Source organism: Bubalus kerabau, chromosome 1 (genome assembly GCF_029407905.1).
Source record: "Bubalus kerabau isolate K-KA32 ecotype Philippines breed swamp buffalo chromosome 1, PCC_UOA_SB_1v2, whole genome shotgun sequence".
Taxonomy (NCBI): domain Eukaryota; kingdom Metazoa; phylum Chordata; class Mammalia; order Artiodactyla; family Bovidae; genus Bubalus; species Bubalus kerabau.
This window is the reverse complement of record NC_073624.1, coordinates 18,278,256-18,303,063: the sequence shown is the minus strand read 5'-3', so window position 1 is coordinate 18,303,063 and position 24,808 is coordinate 18,278,256. Positions and strand designations below refer to the sequence as shown.

At 42.7% G+C, this 24,808-nt stretch overlaps 1 pseudogene; it reads left to right on the top strand.

The window, feature by feature from the left end:
• LOC129644261 (antigen WC1.1-like) overlaps positions 1-23,993 on the top strand; it is a 43,138-nt pseudogene extending 19,145 nt beyond the window's left edge.
• The last annotated feature ends 815 nt before the right edge of the window (positions 23,994-24,808 follow it).

Below are 24,808 nucleotides of genomic sequence, written 5' to 3'. Positions count from 1 at the left end.
AAAGTAATGGCTCCGCTTTTGAATATACTATCTAGGTTGATCATAACTTTCCTTCCAAGGAGTAAGTGTCTTTTAATTTCATGGCCGCAATCACCATCTGCAGTGATTTTGGAGCCTCCAAAATAAAGTCAGCCACTGTTTCCACTGTTTCCCATCTATTTCCCATGAAGTGATGGGACCAGATGCCATGATCTTAGTTTTCTTAATGTTGAGCTTTAAGCCAACTTTTTCACTCTCCTCTTCCACTTTCATCAAGAGGCTTTTTAGTTCCTCTTCACTTTCTGCCATAAGGGTGGTGTCATCTGCATATCTGAGGTTATTGATATTTCTCCCAGCAATCTTGAGTCCAGCTTGTGCTTCTTCCAGCCCAGAATATCTCGTGATGTACTCTGCATATAAGTTAAATAAGCAGGGGGACATTATACAGCCTTGATGTACTCCTTTTCCTATTCAGCCTTCTATTTAATAATTTTCTTAGAATTTTCACACACTTATTCTTCTATGTAAATTTTAAAATCAAGTAGAAAATAAAAAAGAAATAAGATATCTCAGAAGTCTCTATCTTAATATGTCCGAAGACTTTATTGATTATCCAGCACATATTTGAATATGTAACTTTTATCAGGGTATATAAAACAGAATACAAGAAATACTTCTCTCTTTGTTATTCTAAATCTTTAATCTCATGGAATTAATATAATATCAACAACCTCAGATATGCAGATTACATCACCCTAAATGGCAGAAAGTGAAGAGGAACTAAAGTGCCTCTTGATGAAAGTGAAAGAGGAGAGTGAAAAAGCTGACTTGAAACTCAGCATTCAGAAAACTAAGATCATGGCATCCTGTCCCATCATTTCATGGCAAACAGATGGGGGAAAAATGGAAACCGTGACAGACTTTTTTTTCTTGGGCTCCAAAATCACTGTGGACAGTGACTGCAATCATGAAATTAAAAGATGCTTGCTCTTTGGAAGAAAAGCTGACAAACCTAGACAGTATATTAAAAAACAGAGACATTACTTTGAGACAAAGGTCCATCTAGTCAAAGCTATGGTTTTTTTCAATAGTCATGTATGGATGTGAGAGTTGGACCATAAAGAAGGCTGAACACTGAAAAACTGATGCTTTTCAACTGTGGTGTTGGAGTAGACTCTTGAGAGTCCCTTGCACTGCAAGGAGATCAAACCACTCAATTCTAAATGAAATCAACCCTGAATATTCCCTAAAAGGACTGATGCTGAAGCTGAAGCTCCAATACTTTGGCCACCTGATATGAAGAACGGATTCACTGGAAAAGACCCTGATGCTGGGAAAGATTGGAGGCTGGTGGAGAAAGGGACGACAGAAGATGAGATAATTAGATGGTATCACCGACTTGATGGACATGAGTTTGAGCAAACTCAGGGAGATAGTGAAGGACAGGGAAGCCTGTCATTCTTCAGTCCATGGGGTAGCAAAGAGTCATACACGACTGAGTGGCTGAGCAACAACAACAACAACAACCAGTTAAATGAAAATGGTTTATCTAGGATGTGTAGCCTGTGACCAAACTACCAGCCAGAATAGATTAGGGGGCTTAACCTGGGCCTCTCTGGGGAGATGGAAATGGATAAATAATAAAAGGCAAGCAGATCATCCTCTCTCTCATCATTCATTCTTGTATGAGTGGTCAAGCTAACCCTTCAATTCTTTAATTTCTGCAGTGCCTTTTCTGTTCTCTCCTGCTCTCTATGCTGCTGCTGCTGCTGCTGCTAAGTCACGTCAGTCATCTCTGACTCTGTGCGACCCCATAGACGGCAGCCTACCAGGCTCTGCTGTCCCTGGGATTGTCCAGGCAAGCACACCGGAGTGGATTGCCATTGCCTTCTCCACCTGCTCTCTATAGTAGATTTTTATTCTGTTACATCATTCTTTTTGAGACTTCAAGTTCACAAACTTATGCAATCAGAGTCCTTCACCAGAACAAATTCCACCATGTACATAAATAATTATGAACACGCTCAGAAACCAGAAAAATTATTTAAAAAGTTGTTCTTTATGATGTGCTGGTTTTTTTCTTATTGGATTACCTTTTCTCTATCCAAAATATGGTCTCTGAAGGATGAAATCATTATCATCAGTCTTTTTTTGGTCTCTCTCTCTCATACTCCATCCACTCCCCATTTAACCTGCCACTCACTCCACCTCACTCCCTACAGAAGTTCTTTCCTTTTGGAGTCTCCTTGCCATCTATTTGTAGCTCTTAAGCTTGTTTTTTCTTTTCTGCATTGGGAGAAATCAGAAAGGGTAGCAGGGTTATGTGGTAAATGGGAGGAGCACAGGGGATAAAAAGTGTTAAAATCTTGTTGAACAAGTCTTTTTTCCCCCAAATCTTTTTATGTTTCATTCCTATTGAGGCTTTTGCAATTTAGAAATCTCTAAAGTATATATTAAAAGATGTTAACTCCTTGGAAGGAAAGTAATCTTCCTAGACAGCAACCTAGTAACCAACCTAGAAAGCATATTAAAAAGCAGAGATATTACTTGGCCAACAAAAGTCCATCTAGTCAAGCCTATGGTTTTTCCAGTGGTCGTGTATGGATGTGAGAGTTGGACTGTGAAGAAAGCTGAGCGCTGAAAAATTGATGCTTTTGAACTGTGGTGCTGGAGAAGACTCTTGTGAGTCCCTTGGACTGCAAGGAGATCCAACCAGACCATTATAAAGCAGACCAGTCTTGGATGTTCATTGGAAGGACTGATGCTGAGGCTGAAACTCCAATACTTAGGCCACCTCATGCAAAAAGACCCTGATGACTCATTGGAAAAGATCCTGATGCTGGGCGGGACTGGGGGCAGGAGGAGAAGGGAACGACAGAGGATGAGATGGCTGGATGGCATCACCGACTCGATGTACACGAGTTTGGGTGAAATCTGGGAGTTGGTGATGGACAGGGAGGCCTGACATGCTGCGATTCATGGGGTCGCAAAGAGTCGGACACGACTGAGTGGCTGAACTGAAAGTATATTGGGTTGTTTGCTGTCTGCTCTCTTCCTTTCATTTTCCTTTTTTATAGGTTGCTGGCTTCTTATCTCAAAAATCCAAATAGGAAAGGCATATGCAATTAGCATATAGATAAGGTTAGAATACATTAAATTATCATTACTCTTTCACATTTGTTGAGAATCTCATGTCTAGTATGAAGTAATCAACTAACTCAAATGTCTTGCATAATCCCACTGAGACCTCACTTTCTCCTAGGTGTCTTGATAAATCCTAGGTTTTTAAGAAATATGGCTAGGGCCATTCCCTCCCTCTCCTATGACTCTCTGAGCTTTTGTCATTTCTAAACTTACCTGTGGACAACTTCTTTCACAATTAGATTATAATACCTGCACTCAGATCCAGCCCGTGTGATATTCCCTGTCCTCAGTGACTTGAATATTGGCTCTGAGAGAAAACTGGCCAGAAGTTTAGCCCCAGAAATCTCAGGATGGTCCTCTAAACTTCTAAACTTCTCTGGCTCTTAGGCCTGTAAGCTCTTGAACCCCATGGACCTTTTTCACTCTCACTTCAGCTCTGCACCCACGTTTGAATGACTACCACTGTGCGGTTTCTTTGGGCACTGTAGTTTCCATGCCCCAGATAGGAATTAACAATCCTAACCGATATATATTCTCGGGATTCAGCCATTCCGAACTGATCCTTCAATCCTTCTGGATATCTCTTCAGAAACTTGCTCATGAAAATGCAGTTTGACAATGATAGTCAAATTCTCTCTTCTTGTCCCCTCTTATTCCACTGTTGGAAAGAAAAGCTTTCACTCCATCTCATGCCTGTGAATGTTGTTTCCAATTGTCAAGCCAGGTTCATGAACACTCACTGTGTTTATTGTTCTTTGTTTCTGTTAGGTTTTGTGTGTCTGGCTTGAGGGGATGACCCTGCTCAAGGTGAGTAGAAGTGCATTCTGGAGAAGCCTGGACCCTAGTGTCGGATGGAAACTTCACACTCCTCACTGCCCAGGTTATCTGTGCAGAGCTGGGATGTGGTAAGGCTGTGTCTGTCCTGGGACATGTGCCATTCAGAGAGTCAGATCACCAGGTCTGGGCTGAAGCGTTCAGGTGTAAGGGGGAGGAGCCTGAGCTCTGGTCCTGCCCCAAAGTGCCCTGTCCAGGGGGCACTTGTCACCACAGTGGAGCTGCTCAGGTTGTCTGTTCAGTTGAGATGCACATCAGGACTTAACCTCCGTGTACACTCAGTTCAAGCTAAAAAAGAAATCAGATTGTGCTGAAATCCTGTCTTTTTCTATCAGTGTACACAGAAGTCCGGCTTATGAAAAATGACACCTCTCAGTGTATGGGGCAGGTGGAGATGTATATTTCTGGACAATGGAGAGCACTCTGTGCCTCCCACTGGAGTCTGGCCAATGCCAATGTTGTCTGTCGTCAACTTGGCTGTGGAGTCACCATCTCCACCCCAAATGGAGCAGAAGGAAGTGATCAACTCTGGAAAGCCCGATTTCACTGCTCAGGGACTGAGTCCTTCCTGTGGAAATGCCCTGTGACTGCCCTGGGTGATCCTGACTGTTCCCATGGCAACATGGCCTCTGTGATCTGCTCAGGTAAGACAGGGAAAGGCTACTATACTTAGGATGCTCCTGGAGTGAAATTTCCCCAGAGCAGAGAATAAGCGAAAACAGGCTTCAAAAGGAAGATATTATGTAGTGAAATTATTGAACTCAGGTTTCAACTGCTCATTACTCAAGAATCCAATACTGAGAGACAAGCGTGGGGTAAAATTAAAGATAGCTTTGTTGAGTAAACCAGCAGGTCTGGGGAGACAGATGACTAATGTACCAAAGAACCAGCTCTCCCTTGCTGATCAGGGACAAGAGTTTTTAAATGGGAATTTTAGGAGTGCACAGGTGGAGGTAGGGGACAGGCTACCTACAGAATAGCACAGCTAGCCCCGACAGTCATCTTGAAATAGGTCTGATCAGTGTCACCTTTATTATTTGAAATACAGTTAATCATCAGTTCTAGTGTTGATCTGTTCCCATTTCCTTGAGGCCAATTCTTGGAATTGTGCAAGATGAAGAAGATTATGGGCTTCCCTGTTGACTCAGATGGTAAAGAATCTGCTTGCAATGCAAGAGACTCAGGTTTGATCCCTGGGGTGGGAAGATCCCCTAGAGAAGAAAATGGCACCCCACTAGTCTGGTCATCATGTAATTTACTTCTACCTCCTGGTTGGGATTTCAGCATCTGCAAAACAACTCAAAGGATATGGCTCAGAATGTTAGCTATAGCCCATGAGGAGGAACTAAAAATCCTTGACTTTGTTTAGGGCTAAACTATTATTATTTTATCCTATTTGACTGTTTTCCTATGTTTCTGAAAATTTTTCATTTCTGTGATTAAATTTATTCTTTGGCTAAGGCTTTTCTACAGACAGAAGCAGGTGCAGGACATGAGGGTGGTCTGTCCTGAGAAGGCTCCGTAAGGTCCTGCTCCATAGCATTCTCATTGTTTACTCATTTTTTTTCAGGGGAAAGAAGTGCTAAGAAATGCTAAGAAGTGCTATGTCAGGAAAGAAATGCTTAGATGAATAATATTTTTATGAAACATTATTATTTAAGGACAATAATAGAGAACAAAGTACAAACAATAAGTGTATACCTAGGGTCATGTTCCCCAATCCAGATCTACAAAGAGAACATGCACAGCACCACAGAATCACTATCGCCTCCCAATAGATGTGTTCTCCTCCTCTCCAGGGAAGACCGCTTACCTAAGACTTGTACTGCCATAGAATATTTTCCCAGTTTTTGAACTTTATGTGTAACCATACAGAATGTTTTCTTTCATGTCTAATTTCTCACTCCTGATGTTGTTTATGGCAACATTGTATTCAATTTTATTACTATAGAGTATTCCTTTGAATGATCACATGACCATGCATTGATCCATTCAACTAGTGGCAGAAATTTGAGTTTGTTGCCAGGTTTTGACTATTACAAATACAAAGGTGCAAATTACCATGATGATGACTTTTGGAATAAATATTTATTATTATTTTTTGTGTTTAATTCTGTCTTATATTTTAATTTTCTTAATGGTATGGTGTACTTCTACTGTGTCATTTGTCTATCCTTCCACCTGTACCACATTTTCTTAATTATTGTAATTTTATAGTAAATCTTGAACCTTCCATTGTGGCTCAGATGGTAAAGAATCTGTCTGTAAGGCAGGAGACCTGGGTTTGATCCCTGGGTTGGGAAGATTCCCCTGGAGAAGTGCATGGCAACCCACTCCAGTATTCTTGCCTGGAGAGTCCCCATGGAGGGAGTAGCTTGCTGGGCTATGGTCCACTGGATCACAAAGAATCAGAAATGACTGAGTGACTAAAAACACATAGTAAGTCTGGGTAACTTTAAGAAGTTATGTTGTTGCTGTTCTTCCTAACTGCCTTGGTCATTCTTGGTTTTTGTATTTTGTATACATTTTTGAGTTGAAGCTCCGATACTTTGCCACCTGATGTGAAGAGCTGACTCATTAGAAAAGACCCTGATGCTTGGAAAGATTGAAGGCAGGAGGAGAAGGGGACAACAGAAGATGAGATATTTGGATGGCCTCACTGACTCAATGGACATGAGTTTGGGTAAACGCTGGGAGTTGGTGATGGATAGGGAAGCCTGGCGTGCTGCAGTCCATGGGGTTGCAAAGAGTCAGACATGACTGAGTGACTGAACAACATAAACTTTGAATCATCTTGTCATGTTTCACACACACAAAAGCATCAGGGAATTTTATTGAGGTTAGCTTTAATCTGTATATAAATTTGAGAATGATTTATTTTGACAACATTGAGTGTCCCAAATCATTGGCAAAATATATCCCTTCATTCAATTTGGTCTTGAATTTCTCTCCGATGTTTTGCACATCTTTACCTAGGTTTTCTCCTAGGCATTTCATGGGTTTGATGTTACTAGTATTTCCTTTAGTGAAGGTTTTCTAGGAGTGAATTCTCTCTGAACTTTATCTGGATTCCCCAAATGTTAGGTTAGTATTTTGCTTTAATTCTTCTTTCTTTCTTTATTTTCTCTCCCCCCCTCTCTCTCTCTAGTTTTCTCTCTCTTTCTCTGTCCCCTCTCTCTCTCTCTAGTTTTCTCTCTCTTTCTCTGTCTTGTTCTAGCTTTCCCTCTCTCTCCTCCTTTGTCCCTCTCCTGCCCCATTTACCCTTGAGTATGTAAAATCTTTCTGGATTAAGTTGCAGACAGGATGCTCCTTTATCCCTCCTAATCCCCAACCAAAAAAATACTTCAGGAAATTTCCTTACATAACCACAGTTCAATCAAACCTTTAGAGATATCAGCCCCAGATAACATCTAAGTGCAACCACATGAGAGACCCCAAAGATAGAACTGCCAAGTTGATTCTTTCCCAAATTACTGACCAGGAAATTATGATCAAAATTAAAAAAAAAAAATTCCTTCAGCTGCTAAATTTGGGGGGAAACTTTGTTATACAGTATTGTTTAACCAGGCACTTACCATGTAACTAGCTTTTCTATATAGAGGAATATTTATCCTCTCATCTTCCATTTTACTATTTCTACTTTATATTGATCTAATGTGCTGATAGACTAATTCTCTAGTTCTTAATTTCAGCTGTTAACTTTTTCATCTGTAGAATTTTCACTTGTTTTTATTATCGTTTTTCTGCCAAGACACACATCTTGTTAATTAATTCTTTGAGGACTTTAATCATGGCTATTTAAATTCTCTGTCAGACTATAAAACTCTTGGGGGAAAACATAGGCAGAAGATTCTTTGACATAAATTGCAACAAGATCTTTTTTGACCAACCTTCTAGAGTAAAGAAAATAAAAACAAAAATAAACAAATAGGACCTGATTAAACTTAAAAGGTTTTGCATAGCAAAGGAAACCATAAACAGAACAAAAAGACAACTGTCAGAATGGGAGAAAATATTTGCAACTAAAATGAAACAACTAACAAGCAACTGATCTTCAAAATGCACGAACAACTCAATATCAACAAACCAAACAACCCAGTTGAAAAATGGGAAAAGACCTAAACAGACATTTCTCCAGACATACAGATGGCTAACAAATACATGAAAAGATGTTCAACATCACTAATTACTAGAGAGATGCAAAACTGCAGTCAGGTATTACTTCACACCAGTCAGAATGTCTATCATTAAAAAAATCTACGAACAATAAATGTTGAAGAGAATGTGCAGAAAAGGGAAACCTCCTACATATGGGTATGTAAATTGGCACAACTACTATGGAGAACAGTCTGGAAGTTCCTCAAAAAACTAAAAATAGAACTATCGTATGACTCAGCAATCCCACTCCTGGGCACATACCTGGAGAGAATCATCATTCAAAAAGACACATTCATCCTAATGTTCACTGAAGCACTATTTACAACATCCAGGACACAGAAGCAACCTAAATGTCCTCACAGGAGGAATGGATAGAGAAGAAGTTGTACATATATAAAATGGAATATTACTCAGCTATAAAAGAATAAAGTTGTGAAATTTGCAGAGACATGGATAGACCTAGAGATTGTTATGTTCGGTTTAGTTCAGTTCAGTCGCTCGTCATGTCCGACTCTTTGCGACCCCATTGACTGTAGCACAAGGGGGCTCCCTGTCCATCACCAACTCCCAGAGATTACTCAAACTCATGTTCACTGAGTTGGTGATGCCATCCAACCGTCTCATCCTCTGTCGTCCCCGCCTCCTCTCGCCTTCAATCTTTCTCAGCATCAGGGGCTTTTCAAATGAGTCAGTTCTTCACATCATGTGGCCAAAGTATTAGAGCTTCAACCTCAGCATCAGTCCTTCCAGTGAATACTCAGCACTGATTTCCTTTAGGATGGACTGGTTGGATCTCCTTGCAGTCCAAGGGACTCTCAAGAGTCTTCTCCAACACCCCAGTTCAAAAGCATCAATTCTTTGGTGCTCAGCTTTCTTTATAGTCCAACTCTCGTATCCATACATGATTACTGGAAAAACCATAGCCTTGATTAGTAGGACCTTTGTTGGCAAAGTAATGTCTCTGCTTTTTAATATGCTGTCTAGGTTGGTCATAACTTTTCTTCCAAGGAGTAAGCATCTTTTAATTTCATGGCTGCAGTCACCATCTACAGCGATTTTGGAGCTCAAAAAAAATAAAGTCAGCCACTGTTTCCCCATCTGTTTCCCATGAAGTGATGGGACTGGATGCCATGATCTTTGTTTTCTGAATGTTGAGCTTTAAGCCAACTTTTTCACTCTCCTCTTTCACTTTCACCAAGAGGCTCTTTAATTCCTCTTCACTTTCTGCCATAAGGGTGGTGTCATCTCCATATCTGAGGTTATTGATATTTCTCCCAGCAATCTTGATTCCAGCTTGTGCTTCATCCAGCCCAGCATTTCTCATAATGTACTCTGCATAGAAGTTAAATAAGGAGGGTGACAAATACAGCCTTGACGTACTCCTTTTCCTGTTTGCAGCCAGTCTGTTGTTACATGTACAGTTCTAACTGCTGCTTCCTGACCTGCGTACAAATTTCTCAAGAGGCAGTTCAGGTGCCCTGGTATTCTCATCTCTTTTAGAATTTTCCACAGTTTATTGTAATGCACACAGTCAAAGGCTTTGGCATAGCCAATAAAGCAGAAAAAGATGTTTTTCTGGAACTTTCTTGCTTTTTTGATGATCCAGTGGATGTTGGCAATTTGATCTCTGGTTCCTCTGCCTTTTGTAAAACCTGCTTGAACATCTGGAAGTTCACGGTTCACGTGTTGTTGAAGCTTGGCTTGGAGAATTTTGAGCATTACTTTGCTAGTGAGATGAGTGCAATTGTGTGGTAGTTTGTGCATTCTTGGCATTGTCTTTCTTTGGGATTGGAATGATAACTGACCTTTTCCAGTCCTGTGGCCATTGCTGAGTTTTCCAAATTTTCTGGCATATTGCGTGCAGCACTTTCACAGCATCATCTTTAGGGTTTGAAATAGGATTGTTATGTAGAATGAAGTAAATCAGAAAGAGTAAAACAAATACTGTATAACATCACTTATATGTGGAATCTAGAAAAATGATAGAGATGAACTTACTGCAAAGCAGAAATAGAGACAACACCAACATAGAGAACATCATATGGATACTAAGAGGGGAAATGAAGAGTGGGATGAATTGGGACATTGAGATTGACATATATGACATATAGACACTATTGATGTGCTGTGCTGTGCACTTAGTTGTATCTGACTCTGCAACCCCATGGACTGTAGCCTGCCAGGCTCCTCTGTCCATGGGGATTCTCCAGGAATGAATTGTGGAGTGGGTTGCCATACCCTCCTCCAGGGGATCTTCCCAACCCAAGGATCACCTCAGGTCTCTTGCACAGCAGGTGGATTCTTTACTGCCTCAGCCACCAGACTCAGAAGCCCTACACTATTGATACTAAGTATAAAATAGATATTGCCTGGAGAATCCCGTAGACATGGAGCCTGATGGGCTACAATCCATAGTGTCACAGAGTCAGACACGACTGAAGTGACTTAGCATGCACGCACACATAAACTTTGCCAACAAAGGTCTATCTAGTCAAGGCTATGGTTTTTCCAGTGGTCATGTATGGATGTGAGAGTTGGACTATAAAGAAAGCTGAGCACCAAAGAATTGATGCTTTTGAACGGTGGTGTTGGAGAAGACTCTTGAGAGTCCCTTCGACTGCAAAGAGAGCCAACCAGTCCATCCTAAAGGAAATCAGTTCTGGGTGTTCATTGGAAGGACTGATGTTCAAGCTGAAACTCCAATACTTTGGCCACCTGATGTGAAGAGCTGACTCATTGGAAAAGACACTGATGCTGGGAAAGATTGACGGTAGGAGGAGAAGGGGACGACAGAGGATGAGATGGTTGGACGGCATCATCGACTCGATGGACATGGGTTTGGGTGAACTCTGGGAGTTGGTGATGGACAGGGAGGCCTGGTGTGCTGCGGTTCATGGGGTCACAAAAAGTCGGACACTACTGAGAGACTGAACTGAACACTTAAAATAGATAAATAATAACCTATTGTATAGCACAGGGAACTCTCCTCAGTGCTCTCTGGTGACCTAAATAGGAAGTAAATCCAAGAAAGAAGATATATATATATATATGTGTGTGTGTGTGTGTGTGTGTGTGTGTGTGTGATTGCTGTTTGGTCGCTGAGTTTTGTCTGACTCTTTTGTGACCTCATGGATGTAGCCTGCGACACTCCTTTGTCCATAGGATTTCCCAGGCAAGAATACTGGAGTGGGTTGCCATTTCTTTCCCCAGAGGATCTTCCCAACTAGGGATGGAACCCTGGTCTCCTATTTGGCAGGCAGATTTTTTTACCACTGAGTCACCTAGGAAACCCTTACATGTATATATAATGTATTGAATTTGCTGTACAGCAGAAGCATCCACAACGTTGTAAAGCAATTATGCTCAAATAAAAATTAATAAAAATAAATAAAATAAACTCTCTGTCAGGTAACTTTAAGAGCCAAATACCCTGGGAAATTTTTTTAATGTTTCTTTTTCCTTTTGTTTTCCATGAGAGCTCTTTTATTTTTATTTTTTGAGATCTCTTTTATAGAAGTATTTTTAAAATCACAAACATTGTAGATAAAAAAATTGAACAAACCCTTCAGAAAGGATTTTGTTTTGCTTCTTCTATTTAGGGGTAGATTAAGGATAGAGCAACTAATTTAACTCATTCTTAGGGCAAAGCTTGGCTTAAAGCAGGAATCGTGGCATTGTCAGGACCAGGGCTGTTCATAGAGAAAGGAAACACTAAGATTATGGTAACTTTACTGGTATGTTACAGCTTTCATCTCAGCTCCATCACTAGGTCATTATTATTATTATTATTTTATTTTGAACTTTTTACTTTGTATTGGGTTTAGCCGATTAACAATGTTATTACAGTTTCAGGTGAACAGCCAGGGACTGTTTCCCCCCAAACTCCCCTCCCCTCCTAAAAATTATTTTGCTTAACTGAATTTCCTGCTCTTCAACCCTCCCAACCCTCTAATCATCGCTCTTTTTTCAGGAAACCGCACCCAGGTGCTGCCCCAGTGCAATGACTCCCTGTCTGAACAAGCAGGGTCTGCAGCCTCAGAGCAGAGCGCCCCCTACTGCTCAGGTGAAGGTCCCACAGGACAGAAGACCATTTCATTCCCCAGGTCAACGCCTCATTGTCCCATTTCTCTCTCCTCAGATAGCAGACAACTCCGCCTGGTGGATGGGGGCGGTCCCTGCGCCGGGAGAGTGGAGATCCTTGACCAGGGCTCCTGGGGCACCATCTATGATGACAACTGGGACCTGGACGATGCCCGCGTGGTGTGCAGGCACCTGGGCTGTGGACAAGCCCTCGGGGTCTGCTCACTTCGGGGCAGAATCAGGGCCCATCTGGCTGGACGACCTGAACTGCACAGGAAAGAAGTCCCACGTGTGGAGGTGCCCTTCCCGGGGCTGGGGGCGGCACGACTGCAGACACAAGGAGGACGCGGGGGTCATCTGCTCCGGGTCAGCACTCCACACTGTCCACCGACTAGGGGAGGGGAGGGCCCAGGAGGACGGGGGTCTGATCCCTGAGGGAGAGATGCTGAAAGCATCAGAGAAGGAGGCTTCCTCCCATAGAACCTGTCTTTCCAGCAGACGTGAAGACGAGGTGCTTTCACTGCCTCCTGCAGCAGCTGAGATTCTGGTCCTTTCTCCTCAGCAGTGTTTGCTGGCAGAGCCTTTTCTCAGTTTTCCTTGAAATCAGGGCTCACTCTTCTGGTACATATGGTAGAGAAGTCTTAAAGCCAAGGTGCTAGTTTTTTTGTTTTGTATCAAATTTCCACATAGTTAATGGTTTAAAACAACACATGTACTTCCTTACACTTCTGTAGCTTAGATGTCCAGCAGGAATCTCACAGGATGGGGATCAAGGTTTCAGTAGAGTCACATCACCTCTCAGCCTCTGGGAAATAATCTGTTTCTTGTCTTTTCAAGCTTCTAAAAACTGCCTGCCTGCTTTTGTTCATAACCTGCTTCTGTTCATCATCAGACCAGCAACACTCCACATCTCTAACTGTTATATTCACATCTCCCTCTAACCAGAACGAGGAAAAGTATTCCACTCTAAAGGATAGTGAGTCTAAGATTGTGATTAGATTGTGCTCAGGTGGTTAATCCATCATATTTCAGGGTAATCTCAAGGTCCTTACCTTTATCACATCTGTAAAGTCCCTTTTGCCAGATAAGGAAGCAGCCACAGGTCCATTATTCTATCTGCCTCCACACTGTCCACATCACACCCCTTTCATACACTCTTTTTGATGTTTTGTCAGGAAGCAGGTATCAGCTTCCACTCCCTGAAGGTGTCCAGGTTGGTCTTCCTCTCAGTTCATAACCACTACATCATGGTGGTAGAAATATTTAGAAAGACAGACACAGATGGACAAAATCAGATAAAAAGGAGACAGATTTCACTCTGGTCATCTAGTGGATTTGCTTCCTCAGCTGAGTCAGAGATGAGTGTTCACAATTCTGGGGAGAGAGGAAAACCCAGAGCACTGAGTGGGGTGCTCACTGTGTCCCATCTCCTCCCTTTCAATCTCAGAGTTCCTGGCCCTCAGGATGGTGAACGAGGACCAGCAGTGTGCTGGGTGGCTGGAAGTTTTCTACAACGGGACCTGGGGCAGTGTCTGCCGCAGCCCCATGGAAGACATCACTGTGTCCGTGATCTGCAGACAGCTTGGCTGTGGGACAGTGGAACCCTCAACTCTTCTGTTAGTCTCAGGGAAGGTTCTAGACCCCAGTGGGTAGATTTAATCCAATGTCGGAAAACTGATACCTCTCTCTGGCAGTGTCCTTCTGACCCTTGGAAATACAGTTCCTGCTCTCCAAAGGAGGAAGCCTACATCTCATGTGCAGGTGACTTACTATCTGTTTCTGTGTCTGTCCCAACCCTGTAGGATAGTATTGAGATTTGATATTTTAAAATCTAAGTGATACGTTTAAATTGAGTTTCTAAAATGATGGAGCTAATTTAATCCACATGTTCCAAACTTGCTTTATTAAAAGTTTTTAATTGATATAATTGTTTGCTGTGTACAACATAATGCTTATATATTGATAAATGATCACTAGAGTAAGTCTAGTTATATCCATAACCATATATATATAGTTAAATATTTTTCTTATATGATGAGGATGTTTAAGATGTATTTTCTCATCATCTTTCAAATAGACAGTATGGTATTCACTATAGTCACCATGCTGTATGTTATATCTCTTCACCTATTAATTTTACAACTCAAGTTTATACCTTTTGACTACATTTGCCACACCAAATTCCCCACCTCTGGCAGCCACCAACTACTCACATCTCTGAACTTGCTTTTTGTTTTAAGGTTACACATATAAATGAGATTTTATGGTATTTTTCTTTCTCTGTCTGATTTGTTTCACCTAGCATAATGCCCTCAAGGTCCATCCTTGTTGAAACTGGCAAAATTTCTCCTTTTTTATGGGTGGATATATGTCTATATTACATTTTCTTTATCCATTCATCCATCAGTGAAGACTTACCTTGTTTGGCTCTTGTATATATTGCTATAAAATACTAAAAAGTAATGCTGTTAAAGTGCTGCAGTCAATATATCAGCAAATTTGGAAAATTCATCAGTGGCCACAGGACTGGAGAAGGTCAATTTTCATTCCAATCCTGAAGAAGGGCAGTGCCAAAGAATGTTCAAACTACTGCACAGTTGTGCTCATTTCACATGCTAGCAAGGTTATGCTCAAAGTCTTTCAAGCTAGGTTTCAGCAATAAGTGAACTGAGAACTTCCAAGATGTACAAGCTGGGTTTAGAAAAGGCAGAGGAACCAGAGATCAAATTGCCAACATTTGTTGGATCATAGAGTAAGCAAGAGAATTCCAGAAAAATATCTGCTTCATTGACTAGACTAAAGCCTTTGACTATGTGGATCACAACAAACTGTGGAAAATTCACCAGACCACCTTACCTACCTCCTGAGAAACCTGTATGCAGGTCAGGAAGCAACAGTTGAAACTGAATATAAACAACTGACTTGTTCAAAATTGGGAAAGGAATTCGTCAAGGCTGTATATTGTCACCCTGTTTATTTAAATTATATGTAGAATACATCATGGGAAATGCCAGGCTGAATGAATCACAAGCTGGAATCAAGATTGCCGTGAGAGATATCAACAACCTCAGATATGCAGATGATACTACTCTATTGGAAGAAAGAGAAGAGGAACTAAAGAGCTTCTTTTTGAGGGTGAAAGAGGAGAGTGAAAAAGTTGGCATAAAGCTCAACATTCAACATTCTAAAAATTAAGATCATGGCATCTGGCCCCATCACTTCATGGCAAATAAAAAGGGAGAAAGTGGATACAGACAGATTTTCTTTTCTTGGGCTCCAAAATCACTGCTGGTGGTGATGGTAGCCATGAGATTAAAAGAGGCTCGCTCCCTGGAAGGAAAGCTATGACACACCTACACAGAGTATTAAAAAGCAGAGACATCACTTTGCTGACAAAGGTCCATATAGTCAAAGTTATGTTTATTTCAGTAGTCATGTATGGATGTGAGAGTTGGATTATAAAGAAGCTGAGTGCCAAAGAGTTGATGCTTTTGAATTGTGGTGCTTGGATGCCACAAATGAATTGCGAGTCCCTTGGACAGCAAGGAGATCCAACCAGTCCATTCAGGAAATCAACTCTGAATATTCATTGGAAGGACTGATGCTGAAGCTGAAGCTCCAGTACTTCTGCCACCTGATGAGAAGAGCTGACTCATTGGAAAATACCCCGATGCTGAGAAAGACTGAAGGCAAAAGGAGAAGTGGGCCACGGAGGATGAGATAGTTAGCATCACCAATTCAGTGGACATGAATTTGAGCAAACTTTGGGAGATAGTGAAGGACAGAAGAACCTGGCATGCTGCACTCCATGGGGTTGCAAAAAGTCAGACACAACCTAGCAACCGAACAAATATTGCTGCATTGAACATTGGGTTTTCAAGTTAGTGTTTCCTTCAGCCCCAAATGCCCCAAAGTGAAATTGCTAAATCGTATGGCAATTCTATTTTTAATTTTTGATGCACCTCAATACTTTTTCCATAGGGGCTGCGTCAACTTACATTCCCTCTAATTGTGCAAAAGCTTTCCTGTCTCTTCACATTCTCCTTAACTCCTGTTCTTTCTTCTTTTTGATAAAAGCCTTTCTAGAGGATATGAGGTGATATCTCATTGTGGTTTTGATTTGTATGTTCTGATGATTAGTAGTGTTGAGCACATTTTCATGTACCTATTGTCAAGTTGTATGTATTCTTTAAAAAAATATTTATCAGTTTCTCTGCCCATTGTTTGAAAGTTGTATTGTTTGATTTTTGCTACTGAGTTGTGTGAGTTCCTTGCATATTTAGGATAATAATCTTTATCAGAAATATAATATGTAAATATTTTCTCCAGTTCCATAGGTTGCTTTTTCATTTTGGTGATGGTTTCCTTAATTGGGCAGAAGCTTTGTAGCCTTATGTGGTCCCAAATGCTTGTTTTTACTCTTGTTCCCTTTGATTTTGGTGTCAAATCCAAAAAATCCTCATGAAGACTGATGTCAACGATTTTATTTTCTGTTTTTTCCTGTAGAAATTTTATGGCTTCAGGACTTGTGATCAAGTCTTTAATCTACTTTGAGTTGATTTTTGTGTGGTGTAAGATAGTGGTTCAGTTTCATTCTTTTGCATGCGGCTGTCCAGTTTTCCCAATGCCATTTACTGAAAAAACTGTCCTTTCCTCATTGTATCTTCTTGGCTTCTTTGTCAAAAATTAATTGACCATACAAATATGGGTTTATTTCTGGGCTCTCTATTCTGTTCCATTGATCTCTGTGTCCATTTTTATACCAACAACATACTGTTTTGATTAATATAGCTTTGTAATATAGTTTGAAAACAGGAAGTATGACACTTCCAGCTTTATTACTCTTTCTCAAGATTGCTTTGGTATTCAGCGTCTTTTGTGGTTCCATGCAAATTTTAGGATTGTTTGTCTGTATCTGTGAAAATTTCCATTGACATTTTGGTAAGGATTGCAGTGAATCTGTAGATTGCTTTGGGTAGTATGGGCATGTTAATAATATTAGATCTTCCACTCCACGAGCACAGAATATCTTTCCATTTACTTGAGTCATCTTCAGTATCTTTCATCAGTATCTAATAGTTTTCAGTGTACAGGTCTTTCACCTCCTTGGTTAAATTTATTCCTAGATATTTTATTCATTTTCATGCAAATGTAAATAGAATTGTTTTCTCAGTTTCTCCTCATGGCAGTTTGTTGTTAGTGCATAGAAATGCAACTGATTTTTGTATATAGATTTTTCATTCTACAACTTTACTGAGTGTATTAGTTCTCATATTTTTGGTGAAGTCTTTAGGGTTTTCTATATATAGTATCATGTAAGGGAGTCTCCTTTCTCATGACTCTGATGGTAAAGAATCCATCTGCAATGCAAGAGACCCGGGTTTGATCCCTGGGTTGGGAAGGTCCCCTGGACGAGGGAATGGCAATCCACTCCAGTATTCTTGCCTGGAGAATCCCGATGGGCAGAGGAGCCTGGCAGGCTGCAGTCCTTGGGGTTGTGAAGAGTCAGACATGACTGAGCGACTAACACTTTCACTTTTCAATGTGAAAATAGTGTCAGTTTTGCCTCTTCCTTTCAGATTTGGTTGTCTTGATTTTCTTTTTATTGCCTGATGGATCTGGATAGGACTACCAAAACTAAGTTGAATAAAAGTGGTGAGAGTAGATAATTTTGTCTTGTGTCTGATTTCAGAGGGAAAGCTTTTGTTTTTTTACAGTCAAATATGATGTTAGCTGTGAACTTCTCATATGTCCTTAATTATATTGAGATGCAATCCTTCTATAACTACTTTGTAAAAGAGTTTTTATCATAAATGGATTTTGAATTTGTCAACATTTTTTCTTCATCCTTTGAGATATGACTTTTACCTTCATTTTCTTTATTTGGTGTATCACATTGATTAATTTATGAATGTTGAATTATCTTTGCATCCTTGGAACAAACATCACTTGATCATGGTGTATGATTCTTTTAGTGTATTCTCAAATTCAGTTTTCTAATATTTTGTTGAGGATTCTTGCACCTGTATTTATCAGAGTATTAGCCTGTAATTTTATTTTCTTGTGGTGTCCTTATCTAGTTTTGGTATCAGAATAATGTTGGCCTCATAAAATGAGTTTGGAAGTGTTTCTTTCTTCTGTTTTTAGAAGAGTTTGAGAAGGCCCCACCACTAAATATTGTTACATTGGGAACTGGGATTTTGAAAATAAATGTTGAATGAAATAAATAAATGTTGGGGAGGGCGACAAATAGTTAAACCATAGCACCTTACTTCCTTCAACATTTCTCTCTCTGTTTTTCTCTCTCCTTCCCTCCCCCTCCACATACACAAACACATACCCCCCATTCAGGTACACCTTGAATGGTACGCTGAATGTTGCCTGAAACCCACAGCTAAGACTGTGGCAAGAGATATTTCAAAAGCAGAGGCTCACTCCCTTCCTTGCCTCTTTTTTCATCTCTTTGTCTTTTCCATTTGAGGCCAAAGAGGCATTAAACTATTAGACCTTTCATTGATGATATTTTTCCTATAATTAAACACTGAGAATTGAGAGGTGGTAAAGTCTTTGACCATGAAAATGAGCAACATGCTCACAAAGGTCCTGCCATCATTTTCTCAGAGGTTCTCTGCATAGAGTGGGTATGAGGTTTGATAGGATGATCTGGAAAGAATACACAAATTTTGATACTTTATGACAGGTACTATTTACCCTTCTGGTTTTTTGTGTTGCTTTGAATTTGTATTTATTTCTCTCAGCTTCAATTCTTTTATATATACTTTTCAGTCTTTTGTTTGTTATTTCCGCATCTTCTCAATGCAAATTTTTCTCAGCAGGTTTTTTTTTTTTTTTTTTTACTCTATTGCAAAAATTTCTGCCTTACTCAGTGTGTACATATATGTGTACATATATCTTCTTAGAATTCTACTAAGTCTTTCCTGTATATTTCTTTTTGAAGAGATTCCTAACCAACACTATGGGCTTTTCTGGTGGCTCAGACAGCAAAGAAACTACCTGCAGTGCAGGAGACCTGGGTTCGATTTCTGGATAGGGAAGATCCAGTGGAGAAAGGAATAGCAATCTACTCCAGTATTCTTGCCTGGAAAATCCTATGGACAGTGTAGCCTGGTGGGCTGCATTCCATAGGTCACAAACAGTCAGACACGACTGAGCGACTAACACACACACACACAACCAACACTGCATTGTAGATCAATTATCTTCCAATTAAAAATAAATTTAAAAAAGCGTTTCCTTTTACAACAGTAGTCTTCACTTGCCCACTTGTCACACTGAATAGTAGGTAAGAGTAGCTTATAATCTATCTAATAATTTTCCATTAAAATTACGTATGTGAGATTTTGAGTATAAATTAACTCTGTGCTTCTGGACTGATTATTTTTAATATGAGCTATTATCATAGACTATTACCATGCACTTATATTTGGTTACTATTTCACTGATTAGTGTGAATTTAAAGTTTTATTTTACTGAATTTTATTCATCCATTCATTCAATAACTATGAAGCCCTTATCTAGGCATTTAGAAAAGGTTTTCCATACATATTTGTTGAATGAGTGCATACAATGTGCAGGCACTGTCCTAATAGCAGAAACATGGCACATATAAGATATACAATGTCCTTCTTCTAATGGAACTTTCATTAAGAGTTTGGCCACCTCATGCGAAGAGTTGACTCATTGGAAAAGACTCTGATGCTGGGAGGGATTGGGGGCAGGAGGAGAAGGGGGTGACAGAGGATGAGATGGCTGGATGGCATCACTGACTCGATGGACATGAGTCTGAGTGAACTCCGGGAGTTGGTGATGGACAGGGAGGCCTGGTGTGCTGCGATTCATGGGGTCGCAAAGAGTCGGACACGACTGAGCGACTGAACTGAACTGATGTGTACATTTGTAGATGTCCATGTTTATATTTGCTGTGGGATGTGAAGACTGATAAACAAGTAAATATTTAAGTAATTTCAGCTGTGATCAGATGCAGTGAAAGTTTCAGCCCAGGAGTTAATGAATGAGCCTGTGTTTTCATGTGTCATTTGCACTGAGCCATGGACCTTAGATAATCTTATTTGGGGACAAGATCACCCCCAGCTGTCCCTGATCCACTGTTTCCCCGTTGTGTGCAGGAAGAAGACCCAAGAGCTGTCCAACTGCTGCCCCCTGCACAGGTATGTCAGCCCCTCCCCCTCCCCTGTGGCTCCCAGGGGCTCCTTCCTCCCACCAGGGCAGTCACAGGAGGGGCTGCTGCCTTTTCAGACAGAGAGAAGCTCCGGCTCAGGGGAGGAGACAGCAAGTGCTCAGGGCGGGTGGAGGTCTGGCACAGTGGCCTCTGGGGCACCGTGTGTGATGACTCCTGGAGCCTGGCAGAGGCCGAGGTGGTGTGTTAGCAGCTGGGCTGTGGCCAGGCCCTGGAAGCTGTGCAGGCCGCGGCATTTGGTCCTGGAAATGCGAGCATCTGGCTGGATGAGGTGCGGTGCGGGGGCCGGGAGTCCTCCCTGTGGAACTGTGCTGCGGAGCCCTGGGGTCAGAGTGACTGCAAGCACGAGGAGGATGCTGGTGTGAGGTGCTCTGGTGAGTGAGGCGCTCGGGGTCCACCCTGGGTGAGCTGGGGCAGCACAAGGACAGTGGGCTGGGCCGGCGGTGGTGGGGAGTTTGTATTCAGACAGTGTCCAGGTCCTGGGGCTCTCATCTAGGACGGGGGAGCTGGGAGGACGGACACTGGTGTTGTGGAGACTGAGGTCTGATTTCAGGCTCAGGAGGGAAAAATGGGTTTGCCCTGCTTTCTGGCCAATTTCTTTTCCTCATACTGCTGTTTTTCTCTTTAGGTGTAAGGAAAACATTGCCCCCAACTGCCGCAGGTACTGTGAACACCCATGGGCAGGAGAGAATACTCAGGTCTGGGGACCTGTTCTGTGGGCCCTCTGACAGCTCAGGAGAGGAAAGACCCTGAGGAGCCCTGGCTGTTGGGGAGGAGCCTGGGGCATTATGTTGGGGAACTCCTCTGCCTTGGTTCCTGGGGCCGCATTTTTCTCATGACTGGGGTCCAAGGGAGACTGGTTCCTGTGTTGCAGAATCTAAGGTTCTCCCACCTGCCCCTGAGTGTTGCTCCTCATCATTGAGGTGCGGGTCCCAGGACCGTTTGATGCTCTGTCTCCTGAAGTCCAAGGAGAAGAGATGAGCCGGGTCCTCAGAGGCTGTCCTGGCAGGGCAGCTCCCTGACAATCCCCGGCTCTGCCTCGGGGCCACACTGGCCGGAGTGGAGTTGACGCATCTCAGGATGAGACCTGGGGGAGCCAGGTCACTGTCAGTGCACTTGTGCCTGAGGCTGGGACGCCACTGTCTGGAGCCCCTGGAAATGCTGGCACAGGGGGTTTCTCTGTGCCAAGGACCTTCTCCCAACCCTGTTGCCTTGTTCTCTTTAGGGTCCAGACCAGTGTCAAGTCCTCTCCCTGGCATCTTCTCCTTGCCTGGGGACCTCTGCCTCATCCTGGGGTCCCTTCTCTTCCTGGTCCTCATCATCCTGGTGACTCAGGTGTTCAGATGGAGAGCAGAGTGCAGAGGTGGGCTTCAGGGGGAACCAGTGACCAGGGAGAATGTGTGGCAGCAGGAGATGGGGCAGGTGTGAGGAGGAGAACCTAGGCCAGGTCTCTGTTGTGAGTCTGAAGAACTCCATGCGCTCCGTGCTGCGCTCTAAGGGGTGAGTAGACAGAGGTTCTTAGGACTGGGGTGTGAACTTTTATAAGTCATAGCCTCTCCTATGAGACCAGAGAGTCGGGGCTGAGCTGTGAATTCAGGTCAGACGAGGAAAGAAGGTGCTGACATGGTGCACGGGGTGGGAGATGCTCCTGAGGTCCAGGCAGCCTCTGTGTGAACATCAGGGAGATAAAGGGTGGGCCTGCTGGACCAGGGTGTCTGGGGCAGCATCTGACCTGCTTGGGGATCTCTCAGCCTTATCCAGCTATGAAGATGCTCTTGCTGAAGCCATGTATGAGGAGCTTGATCACCTTGTGACTCAGAAGGAGGGTCTTCTTGGCAGCCCAGGTGGGTGTCTCTGTCTGCCCTCCTGGGACCTCTGGTTGTCACACCCACTGGGTGTGTGCATTTTCTCAGCATCTGCAGACCCCACACATTCCCCAGGCTCACAGAGGCAGCTCTCCAAAGTGGCAGGATGGCCTCTTACAGCCCCGTGAGCCCCAGCCTCTGTCTACACTGCAAGAGCCAGACCCATCCCTTCTCAGCCTGAACACTGGTCCCGTGGGTGTGGGAGGGTCATTCTGTGTGTTGTGTGATGTTTGTCTCCACTTTAGGCTTCCTGTCAGATGGTGAGGACAAAATTGACTCCAGATCTGCTCCAGGTAATAGAGGTGGACCTGCTTCAGCTGAGTGTTGCAGAGGACAGTTTCCCTCCTCACAGAGAGGAGATGTAAGGGAAGTCTTCCTCTACAGTCTTCCTTGAATGGACCAGAGGGATCCCTTGTGTCCGGATCTGGTCTGTCCTTCTCCTTCTCTGGCTATTCTGTGATGTTGCACATTTGGGGCTGGGCTCTCTGTGTTCAGAATCACAAGTGACACATGCTGGTTTTAAAAATAACATCTGTAAAGCACAGTTTGTCAAAGTATTTAATAATGCTCAAAGGTGGGAGAGTTGCTTTGACATATATATTTTCAGTCAGGAAATATTAAGATATGTAAAATCATGTTTTGGTTTATGGACACATCAAAATGAAACATGGTCTCAGATAAAAAAATCATTTGAAACAAGGAGTGACTGGTGCCTCTATTTAGCAGCTCAGAAACTCTGGGTCAGAAGGGATCTTAGGTATTTCCCAGATCAACCCACTTACTGTGGTTTCATCTGATCCCTGCTCTGCCCTCAGAAGCCCCAGATCAAAGGACTGATGCCCCTGGTGAGGATTATGATGATGCTGAAGAAGTACCAGTGTCTGGGGCTCCTCCTGCCTCTCAGGGGAGCAGGGAGGAAGGGCTCCCAAAGAAAGAAGATGGGATGAGGTCTCAGACAGGTGAGTGGGGATTAGCTGATCCCCTGTAATCTTTGGTCTCTGTCCAGGAAAGGGTGAATTTGAGCTCCTCAATGCCAAACCTTTCTACAGTTTCAAAACATGGGTAATCTCATGCATTTGATGGGCTTCCCTGGTGGCTCAGATGGTAAAGAATCTGCCTGCAATGCAGTAGACTGGGGTTTGATCCCTCGAGCAAGAAGATCCCCTGGAGAAGGGAATGGCTACCCACTCCAGTATTCTTGCCTGGAGAATCCCATGGATAGAGGAGCCTGGCAGGCTACAGTTCATAGGGATGCAAAGAGTCAGACACAACTGAATAACTAGCACTTCACTGCCTGGAGGCAGGTCTTCTCAGAGCTCCTGTGTGAGCACAGGTCTCCTGTGAGGCAGGGTTTCCACATGAGCTGAGGCCCCAGAGAGTAAATGGACTGGACCTGGGAGGACAGCTGGGATCCATCCTCACTGTAGCTGATATGAAATAGTCTGAGCCTCCCTGCCCACCCCTGGGTCCCAGGGATGCTTTTTCATCACCACTTGCTTAACTAGCTTCCTCCTCACTGTCTGGCCCCCTTGTCTCTGTTCTAAATCATACCTCTCTTTCCTCTTTCAGGCTCTTCTCTAAACATCTTTACAGAGGAAGCTGATCCTGGGGAAGGAGGAGAGAGCCCCTGGCTGCTCCAGGGGGAGAAAGGGGACCCTGGGTATGATGATGTTGAACTAAGTGCCCTGGGAGCATCCACAGTGACTTTTCCATGATGTTGTATTAAATACAAGATCATGCCACAGATATTCTAATTGCCTGTATCTCAATAGAATAGTGCTGACCTCTGTGTTATATGGAAATTGCTCAAAATGAAATATTCTGAATAAAGTAAATTTTTTTTTTTGCTTTGTTAATAATTACCACATTCCATGTCAAATGCTTTTAGAGGATTGGTCCTCAAACACCATTTTCCTCAAAGGAAATACACGATGAGTGCACTGCCCTGTTTTCTCACCTTCTTCAAAGGCTAATGAGGGCATGAATTTGTTCGAGATCACAGATGCTCCAGGTCACTCTGGCTTAGAAAAAGTATCTAAACTTGGTCCACATTCACACCCTCCTTCCTAGCAAGATGACTTTGTTGGCCAAAAAGTATAGTCAGAACCTGGTAGAGTTATTTTATTTGGTGGGAATGCTTAAGACTTGAAGCCCTGGAGATATAGCATCTCAGTATTTCTGAGAAAACTGCTCCAAAGAGGCAGCAGGAGTAGTCAGGCTGTATACAAGTTTGCAGCAAAGGGGGCAGGGAATGTGAACATCAAAGATCAGGTACCAAGTTAAGGAATGTAGCGTTCTATGTATGGGAAGATGCAAGCCTCTGGTCTCACTGGATTCATTCCTTTCATATGCAGCTCAGCTATCTGGGGCCAACCCTGTTTCCCTGTTCACCTTAAGAAGCAGCAGATGGCTGCTTCTTGCATCCCCCAGCTCCTCAGCCGTCACCATGGGGGGTGGCAGTATCCCCTGGACCAGTTTTGGGAGCCCTCCGTCACAACTGGAGACCAGAAATCATTGATGGCTGTGATAT